Genomic DNA, 17,959 nt, shown 5'->3' on the forward strand with positions numbered 1-17,959 from the left:
AAAAAACACCTCAGCAAAGAGGCTTCGTTCAGAACGCCGCAACTACCGACGTCCAAAATCGTCAGTCAAGCCTGAGTTTCGACGGACACTTTTTAACACGGCTGCCTTTCGAGTCCAAAAATATGTTGCCCGAATGTCGTCACTTGTTGCCGAGCGTTTACGAGTGACAAGGACTTTGCTTTTCAGCGAGCATAACATCTTGTGGATAGTCTTCTTTCACGCTTTGTTGAGGAGGCTGCTCCCCCCCCCCTTTCGAAAAAGAAGTCAACAGATTGGAAGCTGAGAAGCGCAGCAGAAATGTCGGCGAGCACGGGGTTTGTTGCGTCGGTCGCGGCCAACCCTCCACAAATGCGTTGGGGAGGAGCGCTTTGAAAACGCCAACATCGGGTCGCGGCGAGACCCGGCGAGCGCCTTTGGCATTTCATCGCCGGCAATTAAAATATTAATCGGCCGACCGCTAATTGAGGCGCTTAAGTGCCGGCTGCCGTTTTATTAGCGCCGCCGTTTGGCCGTCGTTAAGCGACAACCCAAATGGGGCCACTCTTGGAGAAAAAGACGATAATTGGCTTTGGCAATCCATTTTCACCGGCGCAACATCCTCTCACCCGCGCCCACGCTGACCCATCAATAATTGATCTAATTACTGATATAGTGGCAGGAGTCACTCCCCATTCAGGAGGCAAACATGATTATTTAATCATAATAATGCTTCCAAAGATATGCAACGTCTCCTGACCTGCCTACTTAACTCAATTTTTAATGACGTGGTCACACAAAGAGCTTGAAAAAAAAGGAATCCACCTTTCCCGAGACAATCCACTAAATGTCAATCTAAAAATGCTCCACGCTGACTTAAGGCGAGGAGCAACAATAAGACGTCAACGTTTGATTGCAGTCGGACAAGGTCGGGTGTTGAAAGACTGCGAATGGCAAAACGATTCCAAAATGGCAGCTGCCAACATGAACGGCGGACTTGGTCAGTGAGATTGATTGATTGATCGATTTGGGTGGGTCTTCTCGCAATGGACGTCCCCACCGAATTTCAAGTTGCTATGCGACCTCGCCTCCGAGCAGGGTCATGGGCCGTTTCGTGGTTCATCGTGCCGCCCCATGCTCCGCCCACACGCGGTGATGAAAATGCAACGCATATGCGGTATCATTTGCTCAAATTTGGGAGCAATTGGACAAATTCTCGAGGATGACGGAACTGGTCGAAAGGACGACTAAATGGCTGCTTCAAATCAAAAGAGCAGAAGTCCTTGTCGCTTTCAGTCTTTATGAGACTTTTTTTGTGTGTGTGTGCTAGACATGCCTCCCAAATGTCAAATGATGTGAAAGTGACTCGGCTCCTTTTAGGAGAGAGAAGATTTGTGTTTTGTGGCATGCATGTGACCATTTAGCGCCGCTTATCTGTCCAGGATCGTTCAAATCCAAATTTGTCACAAATCAGACATCTGAAGAGAGAATTGGTCAAAATTGGCCAAACGACCACCCCCCCACCCCCAAAGGTCACTTTCAAACCACAACGACAGACTTTCTGTGTCGTTTTTTTGTGTGTCCGCTTGTCTCGGGCCTTTCTGTCAAATTTCAGATTGCCAAATTAAACTGGCTTGAGGGAATTTTCAAAGGACTCTGGGTGGGCTGCTGCCGTGCCAAAAAACAGAAGAGGGTTGTAGTTGGGGAGTTGGGGGGGGGGGGGGGCTGAACACTATCCACATCCCATAATGATCCCAATAATAACCCCCGACAACACACGCGAGCATAAAAAATTGTGCGCAAGTGTGTGGCTGGGATTATGAGGCGCAGTAAAACACGGAGAAACTCAGTGAATACGCTGGAGGTAAATGAAGTCCCAAGGGTGTCATATTCACCTCGCCGTAATAATTCTGCCTCTGTCAAACGCCAGCCAGCTTTTGCTCCAAGTGTGTGTGTGTGTGTGTGTGCACGTTTGTGTGTGTGCATGTTTGTGTGTGCGTGCCGGAACCACACACACACACACACACACACACTCTCTCTCCCTCTCTTAGCTCGTTCTTTTCCCTCTCGGTGGCGACAACTCTGAGCAGTACCTCAGCGGGAGGAAGTTGTCATTCATCACATACGGTTGTTAGTGTGCAAGTGTGTGTGTGTGTGTGTGTGTGTGGTGTGTGTGTGTGTGTTGATTTCGCCGGGAAGAAGCGCGAAAACGCGTCTATTTCCATCTCCTCGGATGACTGAGGACGGCTCGGGGAAAAGGAAAGAGGCTGCCCACTGAGGGACACACTGGCTTGCATTGTGGGGCTTCGGGGCGGCAAAGCGCATGGATCCATTAAACGTGTGTGCGTGCGTGTGTGCTTGCGAGCCATTTTTTGTCTATGTGTGTGTGTGTGTGTGTGTGTGTGTGTGTGTGTGTGTGTGTGTGTGTGTGTGTGTGTGCAATGAATGGCGCTCATTAGCCCCGTGTTAGCCTTGCTAGCTGCAAAATGCCCCGTGGCAATGAGGTCATCGCCAAGGTCGGGACTTGATTACATGCTAATGCACTCATGTGCTCCTGTGTTCTCGTAACACGCACGCACGCACGCACACACACACAATTTTCTTCCAAAGATGTTTCTTTATTTAATTAATGATTTTTTTTAGTACATGATAAGAAGCTGACTGAGACTAGATATTGCGATGCCGTCACCATGCTCAGCCCACGTCGATGACTTGAGCATCCCCAGAATATTGAAGGGAGCAGGAACTGTTCTGCAAATCGAAAAGATGTTTGTAACCCACATCAAGAAAGATGAAAATCAATCCTGAAAGCGAGTTAGCTTCCCGCGGTTCATCGTACCGAAGGCCTTTTCACTATTTGGTGGGAAAAATATCCGGTCGTTCTTATGAAGTTGACGTCATGAAGGTGTTTGCTGTAAGCAAAATCGGCCAATGGGAAATGAATGACGTGAAATCAGGACTTTAAAATGTGAACGTCACGGCGGCGAAAACCTTTGTACGCCCGTTCTTGGTCGTCGCCGAGTATGGGGCTCGACGGAAAGAAAGGCTTTCCCGCTGTCACTTTGCAGCCGGTGCTCGTGGTTGCAGAAAACATGAATGAAAAGCGTCGTGAGGCGTTTGCAAGGTGAGTTGCGCGCGACCTGGCAGTGTGAATCCATCCCGGTTTGACCCCGCAGCTCTATGAGTGTAAGGCAAAGCCCCCTCAGCGGCGGGAAGGCGTCTCTCAAAGCACGAAGCTAGCCGCCGGTGGAAACAACGGGCCCAAAGGAGAACATAAACCAGGAAGCGGCTCCGAATAAGATTAGAAGAACCTGCCTCAGCTTCCCTTCCAAAGCAGCTGATTGTCAAACTCATGACAGGTGCACTGCTGGAGGCCCCGCCCACCAACTCCTCACTCAGCCGCAAAAAAAAAAAAAAAAAAGCCACAAAGTCAAAACGTAGACCTCACAACTTTTTTTCACCCTGGCTGTTGTTTCCGGTGGAGTGGATGAAACCGCACAATAGATGGAGGCAACCCACAAATGAAGCATCTCACAAATACTATTGATCAACAAACCTGAAGAATGAATAAAACAAGAAAGTGTGTGTGTGTGTGTGTGTGCGCGTGTGTGTGTTGGTTTTTATCAGTTAGTGGGGACCAGACAGCCCCAAGCAAAAGGCCTTTCGATCGAAAAACCTGGAAAATGAATAAAACAAGAACGTGTGTGTGTGTGTGTGTGTGTGTTGTTTTTTATCAGTTAGTGGGGACCAGACAGCCCCAAGCAAAAGGCCTTTCGAGAGAGGCAAAGAGGCGTGTGGTGGTTGGCGCTCCCTTGACTCTTGTGCTGGAGCCGCTAACGGTGTAGCTGAGGTGATGGGTTGCACCATGACATTCATCTTGTCTTCTTATTACTCAACTCAACTCAACTCAACTCAACTCAAGTGTATTTCTCGAGCAATTTCAAACAGCCATCGCAGCATACAAAGTGCTGTACATGGAGCAATTAACATATATAACAAACAGTAAAGCAAATCGGTAACAAAGACGGTAGAAAGCACCAAACAGCAAAACCAAGCGCAAATCTAAGTCATGCTGAGTCAAATGCCAAAGAATACAAGAGTTGAAATTGGTTGAAGGTTTGGGTTTGATCAGACAATGGTCTTTTTTTTGCGAAGAAAAAACAACCTCTTAGCGAGCTGAAGGTTTCGGCTGTCTCTTCAGCCTTCGCCTGGGCTCTCAGTGTCATGGCCGTCTTGTGACGGGTCCAAAAAAACAGCTGACCGTGTCGGGGAACCTTCCAAATCAGGCTGCGCGGTCCAGTCCGTCAATTGATCCTTGTCGTCAATTGAATAGAAGTTGAAAAGGATTGGCAAATAATTGTCTTGCTGCGTATGTTTCCATTTGCCGCAACGTCACATCACACCAGTGGAATTTGCAAAATGCTGACTTTCTAGCGCAACGTTGTGTGAGCGTTTTTTTTCCCCGCTGCTCTGCTGCTGTTGTTGTTTTTTTCTCTCTCTCTTTCTTTTGGCTCGTGTGTGGGTGTTAAAAAAAATGTTCAATGCCTGATGTGCTGTAAGTGAATAGTGGCCCATCTGCTGGGATGTTGATCCTCTTGTTTTTGGTGTGTGCGCGCGTGTGTGAAGATGCGTTCATGCTTGTCTGTTTGCACGTGTCTGATGTCAACTCAATATGTGTTTAGAAATATGTGTGTGTGTGTGTGTTCAAGTGGCTTGGATGCCCCCCCCCCATTTCCTTCCCGCCACCCCCGTTTTGGCGGGCAGGCCATCCAAGGCAGAAGGCGGCTGCGTTTCATGCTTAATTCTGTGTCAATTAGCGGGCCCGTTACCTTCCCTCCAGCGAGAGGGAGCAGGAGAGAAACACGAGCCCACAGAAAACGTCGAGGCTTTGACAGGCGCGGTGTTCAATCATTTATCCCCAGGCCCCGGGGCCACTGAGCCCTGTCAACAAACATTCCATTGAAATCATATCAAGCCGGGTACCCCCCCCCCCCTCGTCTTCGCCTGGCGCTTTATCACTTTCATTCTTCACCCGACGCTTCCTCCCTCGCCGTGCGCCTTCTTCACCCGCCTTCGCTCGGCTTTCTTCCTCCCTCCTCCTCCTTGGCTTGCGGGCCTCCTCCACCTCTTCGGCGCCGCTGCGGGTTCTTCCGGTAAGCCTCCTTGGCGGGGCCGAGCGGCCGGACATCGCGGACGCCGCCGATGCCGTCAAGGCATTGCTAAGCGACCTAGCGCCTTCGCCCAATTTCAACGTACAGCACGTTGCGATTCTCAGTCGAGCCGCCGTAACTCTTCAAACATGGTTTGTCATTATTTGATCATTAGTAAGCAAAACGAGCCAAAGTTCTCCGTCAAAGCTGAACAAAATCCTGGAACGTCACCACCAAGTCATCCCAATCTCATTTTCAGTTTTTCACCCAGAAAATGGAAGTCAAGCAGTCATGTACTGCAGTTGCACTTGAGCGGGATCTTCTGGAGGAAATGTTTTGCCCCCGACAAATCTTTTCAGCCGACACGCTTGTCCAGTATTTCGGAAACCCTTTTCGAGTTGCTCGCTAAACAGTCTCACTCCTCAATACGGAGTCCATAGGAAGGACACGGCCATGTTGTCGTTCATGCGGGAGGAAATCGGAATGCTTTTGGGGCAACATTTGGAATCAACTTTTCCGACTTGCCCCAAACGTCCTTGGCTGGCGAGGAACACATGAAAAGATGTTTTCTTTTTTTTTTTTGGCACTCCTGAAAAGGAGCATTCAAAGACCACCATTTTTTTTTCGTGCCGGGGAGGAGGGGGGGGGGGGGGGTGTTGATGGCTGTCATGAAGGAAGGTGGGCGAGCAGGAGTGTGTTGGGCTGCCAGCTGGCACGGCAAGCGTCCCCGAGACGAGCGAAGGGCCAGCTGGAACGCCGCCGAGAGCGTGAACAAACTCCGTGGGCCCGTCCTGTTACAAGTGACACAACACAAGACTAATTGTGCATTAATCAGCGCCGTCGCTGCTCTCCATTTGTGCGGCGCTCCCGGGAGGCGGCGTTTTGGCTTCCAGTTTGCCGGCTGCGCTTGGGGTCCGCTTCTCAAATTGCGTCAAATGCTGAGGGACGATCACGTGCTATTCCGCACACAAAAAAAACTTGGATGACTCTTATTATCTTTCTCCATTGAAATGAATGGAATCACCATTCATCTGTTGCCCCACCCGCTCCCAAAAAAATGGTTCTTGAACTCCAATAGTCCACTTCTGCCATGCGGAGACAACTTGCACGTGATATTTAAAGGGAATGAAAGGAGCAGCTATGATCGGTCAGGATTAATATCTGCCAGAATCACTCCCACAGCGCCGCAGCGCTCCCTTTTTCGCTGGCTTGTGCCCGTCTGCAAAATTTCATCAGCGCAGGGATACGCACGTATTTACATTGTCCGCAAAAGTCGAGCCCAAACAGAGCAGCGACGCACACATACCGAACATCAAAGAGTACAATTCAGTGGATAAATAAAAAATACATTTGTGATGAATGAAATCATTTCTTTTGGCATCCCTTTAGTCTTCCGACTATAAAGAATTACAGCAGAAAGGTTAGCTGGTTTACAACACTGCCCTTTTGTACTTTAGTTTGTTCAAATTGAATTTAGAGAATACAATCAACGACAATTTTTTAAAAATTTTGTTTTGTTTTGTTTTTTAACCGTAGCCTTTATTTGTGGTGTCATTATCTCTGTCTTCTGTTGTAATGTTAGTGTGTTGAAAAACATGCAAAAGAGGGGCAAACATTTTGTTGAAAAAGATAACAGTTACTCATCGGCCAATTCATCGGTCAGGCTTTTGTTTGAATTCAGTCCGATTCTACACGTTGCCATTCGGCATCTCAAAAAAAATGGTCAATTGGCATTTCCATCGATTGCAATGGCGAACATTGATTTGAGTGGGAATTTGACTTGCTAGCGTGGCCACAGAACGAACAAAACGCTCAAGTCAAGGCACCACTTCGTGATGATGAGGCACTGCCCCCTCTCGCAATCGTCGGTCAATATCAGGGAGATTTGCTCCCGAGCCAAACCCGAAAATCATCCGAGCGCCACTTTGTACGCGGAAAATGGAGTCACTCGTACCTCAAGGCACCGCCGGCACGTGAAGGCTAAACCGCAAAATCGAGGCTAGGGAACACCCCACCCTCAAAAATCATATGCCCTTTGTTAGCAGGCTGACCCCCCCCCCCCCCCCAGACGTCCCAGGGAAGACCCAAGTCTCCTTTGCCTCCCCCGTGGAATCAGCAAAGATTAAAATTTCGGGGATTAGGTTCCCCTGCTCGGCCTGTAATCCGAGCAAACAATGCTCCCCGACACCGAGTGCCAGCTCCCGAGGCGTGGCTAAATCCTGCGTGTCAGTTATTCCTTATGGAAGGGTTCTCTCGCCCCCCCCCCCAAAAAAAAAACAAAGACGCGCCCGCCACCTTCTTTCCTCGCCGTAGCCCAACCCAGCCGCCACTGTAATGAGGCAACGTGGGAGATGGTATTAGGGGGCTGGGGGCTTTCTGTCCACTAATAGGGTCAATGGAATAAACTGTTTACCAGGAGGTGGGGTGGGGGGTGCTCAGTGTTGGCCCGAACGTTCCTCTTGTCTGGTTCAAGTCTGCTCTTTTGGGGACTGACTATTAGGGTGAGAAGGCCCTGTTGAAATCGCGCCGTTTTGGTGTCGTTATTTTTGGTGGGACGCAAATAAATGGCCATCTTATTGGAAACTTTTTTTTTAATCGGCACTTGAAGCCAGTTTAGGCACAAGAAATATCCGTCAGGAGCGGATGCACCAAAAAGAAATCTCAAGTAGCCAAGCCTGAGAAAAAACAGTGGCTATTCGGGGCTCATCTTGGCCTTTTCCACCATCCTAAAAAAGCTTCGTCTTTGAGATTTTTGCCCAAAAAAATGAATTTGAAGTTTCACTTGGCAACACATCGTTTGGGACGCGTCTCTCTGAAGAATATACCCACCAAAAAAAGTCTCAAGAAACTATTCCTGAAATCGACCCTCAAAATCAGTTTCACTTGGCTAGACATCATTTTGGTCCGCACATCTGTTATGAGTAGACCCTCAAAAAAGGAGCCTGCCGTTTTGGCTTGCAGCAGCCATTTTCGGGACCTTTTGACCATTTACGGGGCTCCGTCCAACAGAAACGCCACCAAATTTGGAATAACGCAGCGCGACAGAGGGGTAGGCGCTTGCGATATGCTGGGAAAAAAACGGTGACTTGAAAAACCATGATCATAGCGCAGGGGTGGGGGGTGTGGGGGGGTTGGTGTTCACGTTCAAGCGTGCTATCGCGGGGGGGTACGTTGGAAACCTTGCATTGACTGCATCGGGCACACCTCCCAAATTGTGCGAACCCGACGCTCACGTTGCTTGCTTTTGCGTCTTTTTCTACCACCTTAGCAAACATCAGCGTCAGCCAGCAAGAATGAGTCCAATAAGAGCCGAAGAGATGGAAGGCCGAGCCAATGAAGGTCCTCTTTTAAATATGTCAGTGTCGAGCAAGCGCCGAGCTCCAGCCGGCCATGGTGTGCACTCCTTTAATTTCATTGCTCTGTCAGCGTTTATTAAAAGCCATTCGTCACGAGCGGGGGGGGGGGGGGGGGCGTTAGGGGGGGGGGGGGGTAGGAAGGAAAATAGTGAGAGGAACGGAGAAGACACAAATGAGAGAAATGTAGGCCTACCGACGGGGCCAGACCAAGAAGGATGACTTCCTCGGGACAGATAACGGCATGGTCATATTTTGGGGAGGGGGGAGGGGGCAGGTGGCGCTCACGCTTCACCGTCACCTTGGGGAGTCTTTTAGGTACAAGATGAGAGGTGGGGGCTGGGGGGGGGCAGGTGTGATAAATGACAACCCCCCACCCCCCGACAAAAACCTCCTTCACTCGCCCCAGACTGTGGCGGCGGCCGGGCCACTCTGGGGCCCATTTCGAACTGTCTTGGGAGAGACCCGCTGACGTGCAGCCTCATTCTCCTGAAGGGAAGCACAAAGACGTAAAATGCGTCAAATCCAAAGGCGGACTTTATTGAAGGTGATCGTCACGAAAATGAACGGAGGGCGCAGCCACGGCTCGGATGGCCGTGCTTCAATCAAGTGTTGAAACCTTGACGTGTGCTTTCCTTTCCATGCGCGCACACATTGCGACGCCATCTTTCCTTTGGCTCGGCCTCACGAAAATCGTCTCCATCCAACGATGAACGACAAATCTTTGTCAATCAAAATGTACGTATATGCTCAATCGTCAAAGCGCACCAGGGATTTGCGATGGACAACAACAAAAAAGATTTGAAAAACACAAATGTTTGGGTCCCTCTCCAGCGCGCATGCTGAGGGTCACTCCATTTCATTCGGCGTTTCCTCCCCACAAAAGTGGTCCTCTCAATTAACGTCGTCGACCTCTCGGATGAGGCGGTGCGGGGAAACGCGTCTCATTTTTGTTGCTTTGTTTGTTTGCCTTTGTTCAGCACTTTGAAGAAAGGTCAAAGTCTCTGACTCGCAAATCTCGTGCCGTCGAGCGCCTTCCAGCGCCATTCGGAGATGACATCAAAGCGGAATGCGATCCCACGCAGCGCAGCGCACCCCGTACAGTGCCGACTGTACAATCAAAAGGAAATGAAATGACTGATTTCCAGCTTTCCCGCCCGTGCCGCAAAGTCAAAACATGAAAAATGAAAGACAAGGAAGGGCTTTCAGAAACACTTGTACGAGGCATTTTACCCATTTGCCCTCCTCGCCGGCCGGCTCTGGAAGCGAATAGCGCATGATAGCGCTCAGCGGAGGAGCGGGGCGTAAAGAGAAGGAGAGGAAATAAAATGAAGTGTGACAACATATGAATTTCAAATTTCTCGGGCGACATCAAAGCGCGCCGTGCGGGGCGGGGCGTCTCTCCGACAAGGGCACTTTCAGATTTTTTTTTTCTAAATTCCGTCCTCTCGATTGTATCGCCGGGGCCCTTAACGAGGATCCCCCCCCCCCCCCGAAAGCAGCGAGTGGCATCCGGCGGACAGAGATAGAGCGGCCAGGAAAAAAGGGGCGCAGACACGGGTGGGGGGGGGGGAAGAGAAGATGGAGAGAGGAAAGCAGGGGATCATCCAAAGAGTTGGCGGCCACGCTCTTTGTTGTCCAAGTGATCAGAGCGAGCCTTTCATCACGCCGAGATGCAGAGGAGGGAGAAGAAAGGCAGACGGGCGAACGGCCGCGGGAGGCCGCGCTCATCCTTCCGAGGACTCGTCGGCTTCGTGTCGTTATCTCCGACGAGGCCCGTTCGCTTCCGCCGCATCCTGTTGGTGCCGCTCGGCGCGAGAGTGGGCCAACTCTGGTTTTTGCGGGGGAGAAAAAAACAATCCCACAGTTTGTTTTGAGATGTATTTCAAGATCGACGCTCGCTTCTCTTTGGCATCTGACCGTACAGTCAACTCCAAGCCGCGGTGCGAAATGTGCAAGGGTCATTTTCGATACAGCAAGAAAGAATCTCCGAATTCGGTTGACAGGCTCTCCAAGTGAATGGCCAAGATGATCCGTAGCAACACAATTTCTGTCGTCATTGCCATGACCAAATCATTCGACTGTAAAAGGCACTCTCCTGCTTCATACTTCATACTCGAGGGCAATATTTGGCTCCTCTACCCACCTGGGGTGATGAAATCCGATAAAGCTGCGCGTTTACCCGGCGCGTCAACACAAACATTCAAAAGCGCCGCTCGGATTTTTTGGGCCGCAGGCGCCGAATTGCCTGCGAGCTTTCTCGGCGGGAGGCCGGCCAGCCCTCTGGCAAGGCTTCGCCTCTGGCAGCGCTCGGCGCCAGCGGCATCGCGAGACGGGCCGGGGGTCTGCCGAGCCCAAAGGGGGCCCGTGACACCCCCCCCCCCCTACCCCGGAGGCCCCTTTGGAAGCGGATGCTGAGCTCCGGGGGGAAGCCAGTGGAAAAGAGCGGAAAGGTCACGCGGGCGGTGTGTACCTCGGTGCTGAGGCGACTCCCTCCCAGGAGTCGCCTAGCAACCAGGCACCGAAGTGAACAGCGTTTTGCCTTTCCGGCATGACGTCGCAAAGGCGCCGATTGAGGTAACAAACGTCATTCGAGCAAGGCAAAGCGACTGGCGGGGTTCTCAATGCCTGTGATGTCACCAGCCCTCATTTCTATGTCACAGAATAGACGCGGCGTTGCCTTGACCCAACCTAAAAGTTTTTCGGGATACGGGCTGTCACTCGACGGGTGTTATCGCTTGAACCGGAGAGCAAAAATTGAGTGCCGTACGGCGGTAAGAAACTCAACTCATGTCACGACGCGGAGCAGTTTTGGCACTTCGTGAAGCATTCTGCTACAAATGGGCTTTTTTATTGCTACCCCAAGTTGAGGTTTACGGCCAAACTAAACAGCAAACGAAAAGAATTGTGAACCGCGCAAGTCCGCTTTGGTTAAATCGAACAAGTAAGCTAACAAATAGCATCTGTCTTACGGCCCCCTCAAGCAACGGATACAGAATAGAACGCAAAAGGCGGACCGATGCGTGGCGACAGGCAAGATAGCAATACTGACCGACAACTGGTATTCGTGGGAAAAACGCCGCTGATATTATTGCAATTCCTCGAGCATAGTTGTGACGATCCCGTCGTGTGCCCGCTGGCAGCTGAGACGCGCGCACTCCAAGGCGCCGCCGTCATCGCAGTGACGCAAACTGGTTGATTCTTTACAGTCGAGCGAATGGTCTCAGGAGTGCTTTTGTAAGTTATGGGGTGCTTCAATGGATGAATGGCTTTTCCATTCGTTTCAATGGGGAAAGATCATTTGAGATGCCGATGCGTTGAGTGACTCGTATTGGTCACGCAACTTGATTCGTTTCACTTGTACAAAAGCTGTGCTTGGTCAGGACGAACTGCATTTCCGGAAACTTCGTCACATCTCTGCCGCATTACTTGGCGCCGCCGGCGTCCTGACCGGAACACGTCAAAAGGGAGCGCGAGGGAGCACCCTCCCTTTTCATTTCTTTACGTTCAAATGTGGAAACGGTCGCGCGCCGCCGCCGCCTCGCCTCTGCGAGCCGCCGCGTCCCCTCCGCTCCCGCCCGGCGCCTCGACCCACTCCCGGGGCAACGAATCCCATTCTGAGGTCACCCGTCGCAAAGCAACCAATGATATCCTTTTGACGTGTCCGCACGTTCTGTTGAAGTGGCTTCCTGAAGCTCTTGTTTCATTTTCTTTTTTTACAACACCGCGCTCTCAAAGTAAAACGGAGTCAAGATTTTTTTGTTGCGTGAGAATTGGGAATGAAGACAGAAGGTCTCACGCGCAGACGAGGCCCCTCCTGCACGGCCAAGCAGCTGAGCGACGTGCAGCCACAATGGCCCTTTCGGGCGAGACGGGACTAATCCGCCCTCACCCCCCCCCCCCCCCGTCCTACTGCGCCGGTGAAAGGGGGCCTGTCAATCATAGCGTGACACCCTCGGGTCCCCGAGATGGATGTGTTCAGATTGGAGGACTTACTGTACCCACTCTTTTTTTTTGGTTGTTGTTGGGGGGGGGGGGGGGGGGGCCTGATTAAGAAGCTCCTTGCAGACGCCACCGAGAGACAACATGCGCCCTGACATTTAACACGCAGGTTGCCTGCATGTTGGCGACAAATCATCTTACACCATTTTTATTTTTTTTGCCTATGCATGTTGCATTGCAGTGATGTTTATCTATATGACATCATCAACAAGAGCATTAGCTCCTATCGTGTCCTGCAAAATATTCTTTGGCATCACTCGAAGGACTCTTCGTTGGGCAGCCCGGTGGGCCAGTGGTTAGCACGTCGACTTCACAGTGCACAGGTCGTGGCTTCGATATGATGACATGGTTTGAAAGGAGCACGATTTTTTCTTTTTTTTTTTTTTTTACTCACGAGTTAATGAGGAAGACAGCCATGAACACAGGCGAGGGATGGAGGCTGAGGAGGGTTTCTACGGCCACGCGCGCGCGCGCACGCTCGCTCGCACACACACAGAGTTCTGTTGAAGCTGTGAAGGCAAACACACTCTGACCTCCACAGAGTAAACACTTATTTGGAGGTGTCAGACGCAGAGCGCAATATCCTCTGGCACAGTACAGCTGAGCGCGAATGCTTACGCGTGTGCGTGTTAGCCGTCAGCTGAGCCGTGCACTGTCCGTCTCAGCTGGGTGACGCTGATCAAATGGAGCAGACAGCGAGGACCCCAGTGCACTTTGTGCCTCACAGACATTGGCCGGGGGGGGCAGAGGGGTACACACAAGGAGGGGGAAGGGGGGGGGGGGGGCGCTAGAGCGAGAGCCCTACGACCGCCTCCGGCCAGCATTATCTCCTCGGTGCGGGCGGGACCGCGTGTCCGTGACAGTGTGACAAACTCGTGCTTAGTCACAAACGTGCGTTTGTCTGCTCGCTCGTGTTCAATGGCCAATATGCTCGCGCTCATACTTCAGTTGGCGGGGCCAAACGTCGCGTCAGTGCAGAGGCCCGGCCGGGCGCAACTTGAGGGACGCCTTGGAGAGAGAAGCGCCGGACAAAAGCGAGCCACGATATTCCAGATAACTCGGCGAGAGAAGCGGTGAGCCACTCACGTCGCCACCTCGTGACCATGTCGAGTCTTTCGTGAGCTCGGCAAATGGTTCGGGAATGCGTCCACGTGAAGTGGCGAACTCGGATTGCCACCCGCAACCTCTTGACGGCGGGCCAAAGAGCAAAGCATTCCTCCTCCTGGGCGCCCGATTCAGATACGTCGGCAAAAACGAGAATCAAACGCATGACTGTTTGGGTAGGCCCAAACCCAGTTGGACTTTTTCGAGCCACTTACGAGATTGAGCAAATTCTGCGCAGCGATTAATTGGCCGATTAATCGCTTTCAGTGATCTGCACTTTCTGAGGCTTTCAACTCTGAAATCGAACTTGAGGGATTCGATGTGTAAAACTTGAGGATATCTTGCGGCCTCCGTCACGAGGGCGAGAGACGCACACCCACAGCTATATATCCGTCGTAAAAAGAAGACCATCCGGAAGAGAAATTAAGAGGCGACACTGCGCGACGAGCGACTGACTATTTTGGAGCCCGAAGCAAGCGTGTGCATGCACTTGATCTGCCCCATCCCCGTTTTGTGCTTATTTTTTTTTTTTTTTTGCCAAGCTTTCCTACTCCGCCACTCTCCCCCCACCCCTTCCCTCCCACATTGCGCCTTAATGGTAAATCAACAAAGGGCTCACATGAAAGAAAGGCTCTCTCTCTCCTTTTTTTTTTAGCCGGCGAATTATTCATCAGCGCCAGGCGCGCGTTGGCACTGCGGGCGAAAATCCTGCAGCGGTGGGCGCTCCCATTTTAATTGCCAGAAAAAGATACGGGGAGAAGGCCGAGCCGAGGAAGGGAAAATGCCAGGTCTGAAGAAAGAAAAGAAGGATGACCCCCCCCCCCCCGCCCCCCAAAAAAAGATGAAAAAAATGGCAATCACAAGTGAAGTGCCTCTCCACCCTGAGCAACCCCCCCCCCCCCCCGAAAAGACAGATAGTGGCTGGAGTGCGGGGGGGAAGCGCATCCCCCCCCCCCCCAAAAAAAAGAGGTGGAATTAGGTCTGAGAGACAGTTTACTCGGCTCTTTTTGTGCGGCCAACCTGCAGGATTAGAGATAACAAATGTTAACCGAGGACGGGCACCTGCTGCGAGAGCCGCAGGAGGAAGGAGCCAGAAGAGAGAGAGAGAGCCCGCTAAAACAGCCCAGTACGGCAGGAGTTGGGGCCGTCGGGGACAAAGAAGGCGGCCCAAATCTTGTCGCGTCTGATTGCTGGAGCTCATCGCCGAGCGGCTAATCTGACTTTGCCGCCCTCAGAAGCATCTTTGCAACCTTATTCCGCAAACCCGAAGCACATCCCAAGCCACTTCCTCACAGCCGCAGCCGTTTTCCACACTTGGGACTGAGATTTCAATATTCCTCCGCTAATGTTAGACGCCCCTCCAAAAATGGTTTGGTTTTCTTTTGTTTTCTTTCACCCCAAAAATAAATAAATAAATAAAACGGCCTTTTGCGTTCTCGATCAATCCTCAGGAGCACCCAAAATGTTGCCTGCCTTCTGTTTCTCATCCAAAAAGTGCATTCAAAAGGAGCGTTTATGTGTGTGTGTGTGGGGGGGGGGGACAGACAAAAGGTGCTCACCTCAGCCTTGTGGCCCCGCACTTCAGACCTGACGGCTTTCACCTTCCCGTTTAGCATTCGGTCCCGGGTCTGACCTTTCAGTTTGGGAATTTACAGTCTGAGCGCTCGGCCTGGACGCTCGGGAAAATGGCTCAATGAGGAAAGGCGGGAGGGACATCGCGCATGTAAAACTTGCCTCACTCACGTTTTTTTTTTTGTTGTTCTCTTCTTTTTTGGGGCGGCCGGGGAGATGTTACAAAAAAATAAGTCAATTAAAAAATCTAAAATATTTTTGAAAAAAGCAAAACAAAAGCAAGCGGATAACTGCGGGGGCTGCTAAACGAAGCAAAAAGACCCAGAGTGACCGAGGGGAATTATTTGGCTCCATTAAGCAGGCATTAACATGAATTACTATCTAATTAAAATTAAACAGCTCATTAATAACTTTGCGGCAGGGGCCATAGCGCGGAAGTCCTCTCGAGTGAGTTTGCGTGTGTGTGTGTGTGTGTGGCGGGCCAAGAGAGCAATCGAGTGGGATAAAAGCCAGCAGCTGCTCCACGGGAGGCTCTGAGGGTCTTGGAGAAGGGGGCCCGCTCATCAACACGACAGCAGAACCTAAAAAAATGTGTATATATATATATATATATATGTCCTGTTTCAATATTTCCAGCCACCCATTTAGGCAAACAATTTGGGGCTAAATTGGTTGTGGGTGGGGGTGATGACCTTGATTGCTGTCGAGTAGAGGCTATTACAGAGTTTTCCAGTAGTTTTACTTTCTTTGGTTTTATTTGAGTTCAGTATGGACTCTCCCATGCGGTTTTCATATTTCTACCGCAGCCTGTTTAGGCAGCAAACTATTTCTATTTAATCGGTAGGCCGTGGATGCATGTCGAGACTAAGACAATAATATGACTTACGGGGGAGTTTTCTGAATGGTCTCGCCAAATCTCTTGTTTCTGTTTACTTGCAGTTCAGCCCATTTAGGCGGCAAACTATTTTGGGCTGCATTGGTTGCCTAACTTCCCCGAGTCAGCAGTCCTCTGAGTCTTACTATCAAATAGACACAGAAACCTTTTCTTGAACTGTTTGAATTGACTTCCCCGAGTCACTCCTACAGCAGCCCGACGAGGCAGGTGATTGGAAATCTGTTTTCCTGCCTGCAAATTAACGAACCGACAAGTGACACTCACCTTCATTGCTTTTGTGAACAAACAAAGCCAGCGAGTGAACAAGAAAGACGCGATACACACACACACGCACACACACACACACACACACACACACTTCTTGGCAAGGAGCTGTTTACCTCTGTATCAGTGCTGTTCTCTAGAAGTAGAGACCCAATCCATATTCACTGGGCTGAAATTCCTCTGCTTATCTTCACCCGAACCTAAAAAAGAAAAAGAAACAACCTCAGCATCTTGCCCTCTGTGCGCGCACGCACACATCCATACATAAACATGTCGTTACGGAGGCAAGAGGCGAGCGCGTCGGGCCAGGAGGGCGTCGGGCAGAAGAATCACCTTGAATTGAAAAGAGAGGATCGCACCTCCTCGGCACAGAGCGGATATGGACGTGCGGCCCGCGTCGCAGGTGGACCGAGGAAGCCGCTTGATCATGTGTCGAGATTGTGGGGAATGGAAATCATTTTTCAACGCAAATTTAAAGAAATACATCAAAGAACATTTCACTGAAAAGAGAAAAAACTAAATAATTTAAAAACGTGGGGGGGGGTGCCAGTTTTGTGGAGTTTGTTGTCTGAGGTTAACCTCATTTGATGTGTGTGAGTTTGGGAGGATTCTCCATTTGAAAGCAAAATAGGATCACGGTGGCAGGAAAAGTCGACTAGAACATCGAAGCTTTCCAGTGATCCCTCGCTAGTTTGCCATTCACCGATTGCGGATTCGGTGTTTCTGACTTTGCGGCAGGGTTTCGGTCCCCATCAAGCGCGATGAGTGAGGGGTCGCCGCATTTGGGAGAAATCAAAGCCGCTTGAAATCCTGGCAGGTGCGTGTTGCCTCCTTCTCCGCATGAGCTCGAATGTGATCGGTTGCATCCCCCGATACACTCGCGCAGCTGCGTGATCCCAGTTGTCGTCATTTTTTTTCATCCCTTTATTGATTTTTTTGTAATGATTATAGGTCCCATGAATCCTGGGAAAGGTTTTGATCAGAAAAAAAAAAAAAAAAGTCTGGCCGTGGAACAGGGATGTGTCGACTTTCTACATCGGCTGCGCGCTGTTGGAGGCCGCCGTTTTGACTCGCGACCGAGTTTCTACGGGCTCAGCATTGAACTCTTTGTTTGGAACATGTGCACTGACTTTGGAGTTTCGCGCGGGCGCCGCCGTTTTGGTAAAATGCCGCATTCCAAACGCTCCTCGGCGTTATGGAGGAGTGTCTCCCGTTCGGTGTGAAGACAAATGTCCAAATGGGAATCTCGGCCCCATTTGGAGGCACTTCGTTGGATCAGCCGTCTTCCCGTACGTGAAGTGGACTCGGGTGGGCGGCCGCGTCGAGGAGGGGGAGTCGCCACACACCGGCGCTCCGAGTGGGCCTCAAAGAGTGCTCTGGCTTGGCTTGGCTTGAAAGGGGGCGGGGGGGCGGCTTAGTCATCGCGGGTGCCCGTTCCGCCGCGAGTCGGCCGCCTTCTTGTTTGGGAGCTTCAAGTCGGGGAAACTCTGGCGACTAATTGCGCGGCGGTGCCGGGCATGAATATTCATGGTGCTGTGTTCAGACCCCGTCTAATTAGTGGAGAGTTAGAGGAAGAAACTGGCACCTTGCATACGCAGCCGCCGCGAGGGAAGCGCGCCCACCCCCAACGGCACCCCGCCGTC

The 17,959-nt window shown here is 51.1% G+C and overlaps 1 long non-coding RNA gene across 2 annotated transcripts in view; it reads right to left on the reverse strand.

Annotated features, from left to right (window-relative positions):
- Positions 1-17,959, reverse strand: part of LOC147204406 (uncharacterized) — a 31,023-nt gene that overhangs the window by 10,100 nt on the left and 2,964 nt on the right. The window contains exons 2-3 of one of the 2 annotated variants that reach the window (XR_015101215.1): positions 16,433-16,516; positions 8,836-8,968 (exon numbers count right to left, since the gene is read on the reverse strand). This is a non-coding gene — a long non-coding RNA (uncharacterized LOC147204406). Of the gene's footprint in view, positions 1-8,835; positions 8,969-16,432; positions 16,517-17,959 lie in introns of those variants that run through there. The other variant, XR_015101214.1, reaches the window with a different exon arrangement.

This window comes from Hippocampus guttulatus, chromosome 6 (assembly GCF_054856545.1).
Source record: "Hippocampus guttulatus isolate MCC_2025c chromosome 6, RoL_Hgut_1.0, whole genome shotgun sequence".
NCBI classification, from domain to species: domain Eukaryota; kingdom Metazoa; phylum Chordata; class Actinopteri; order Syngnathiformes; family Syngnathidae; genus Hippocampus; species Hippocampus guttulatus.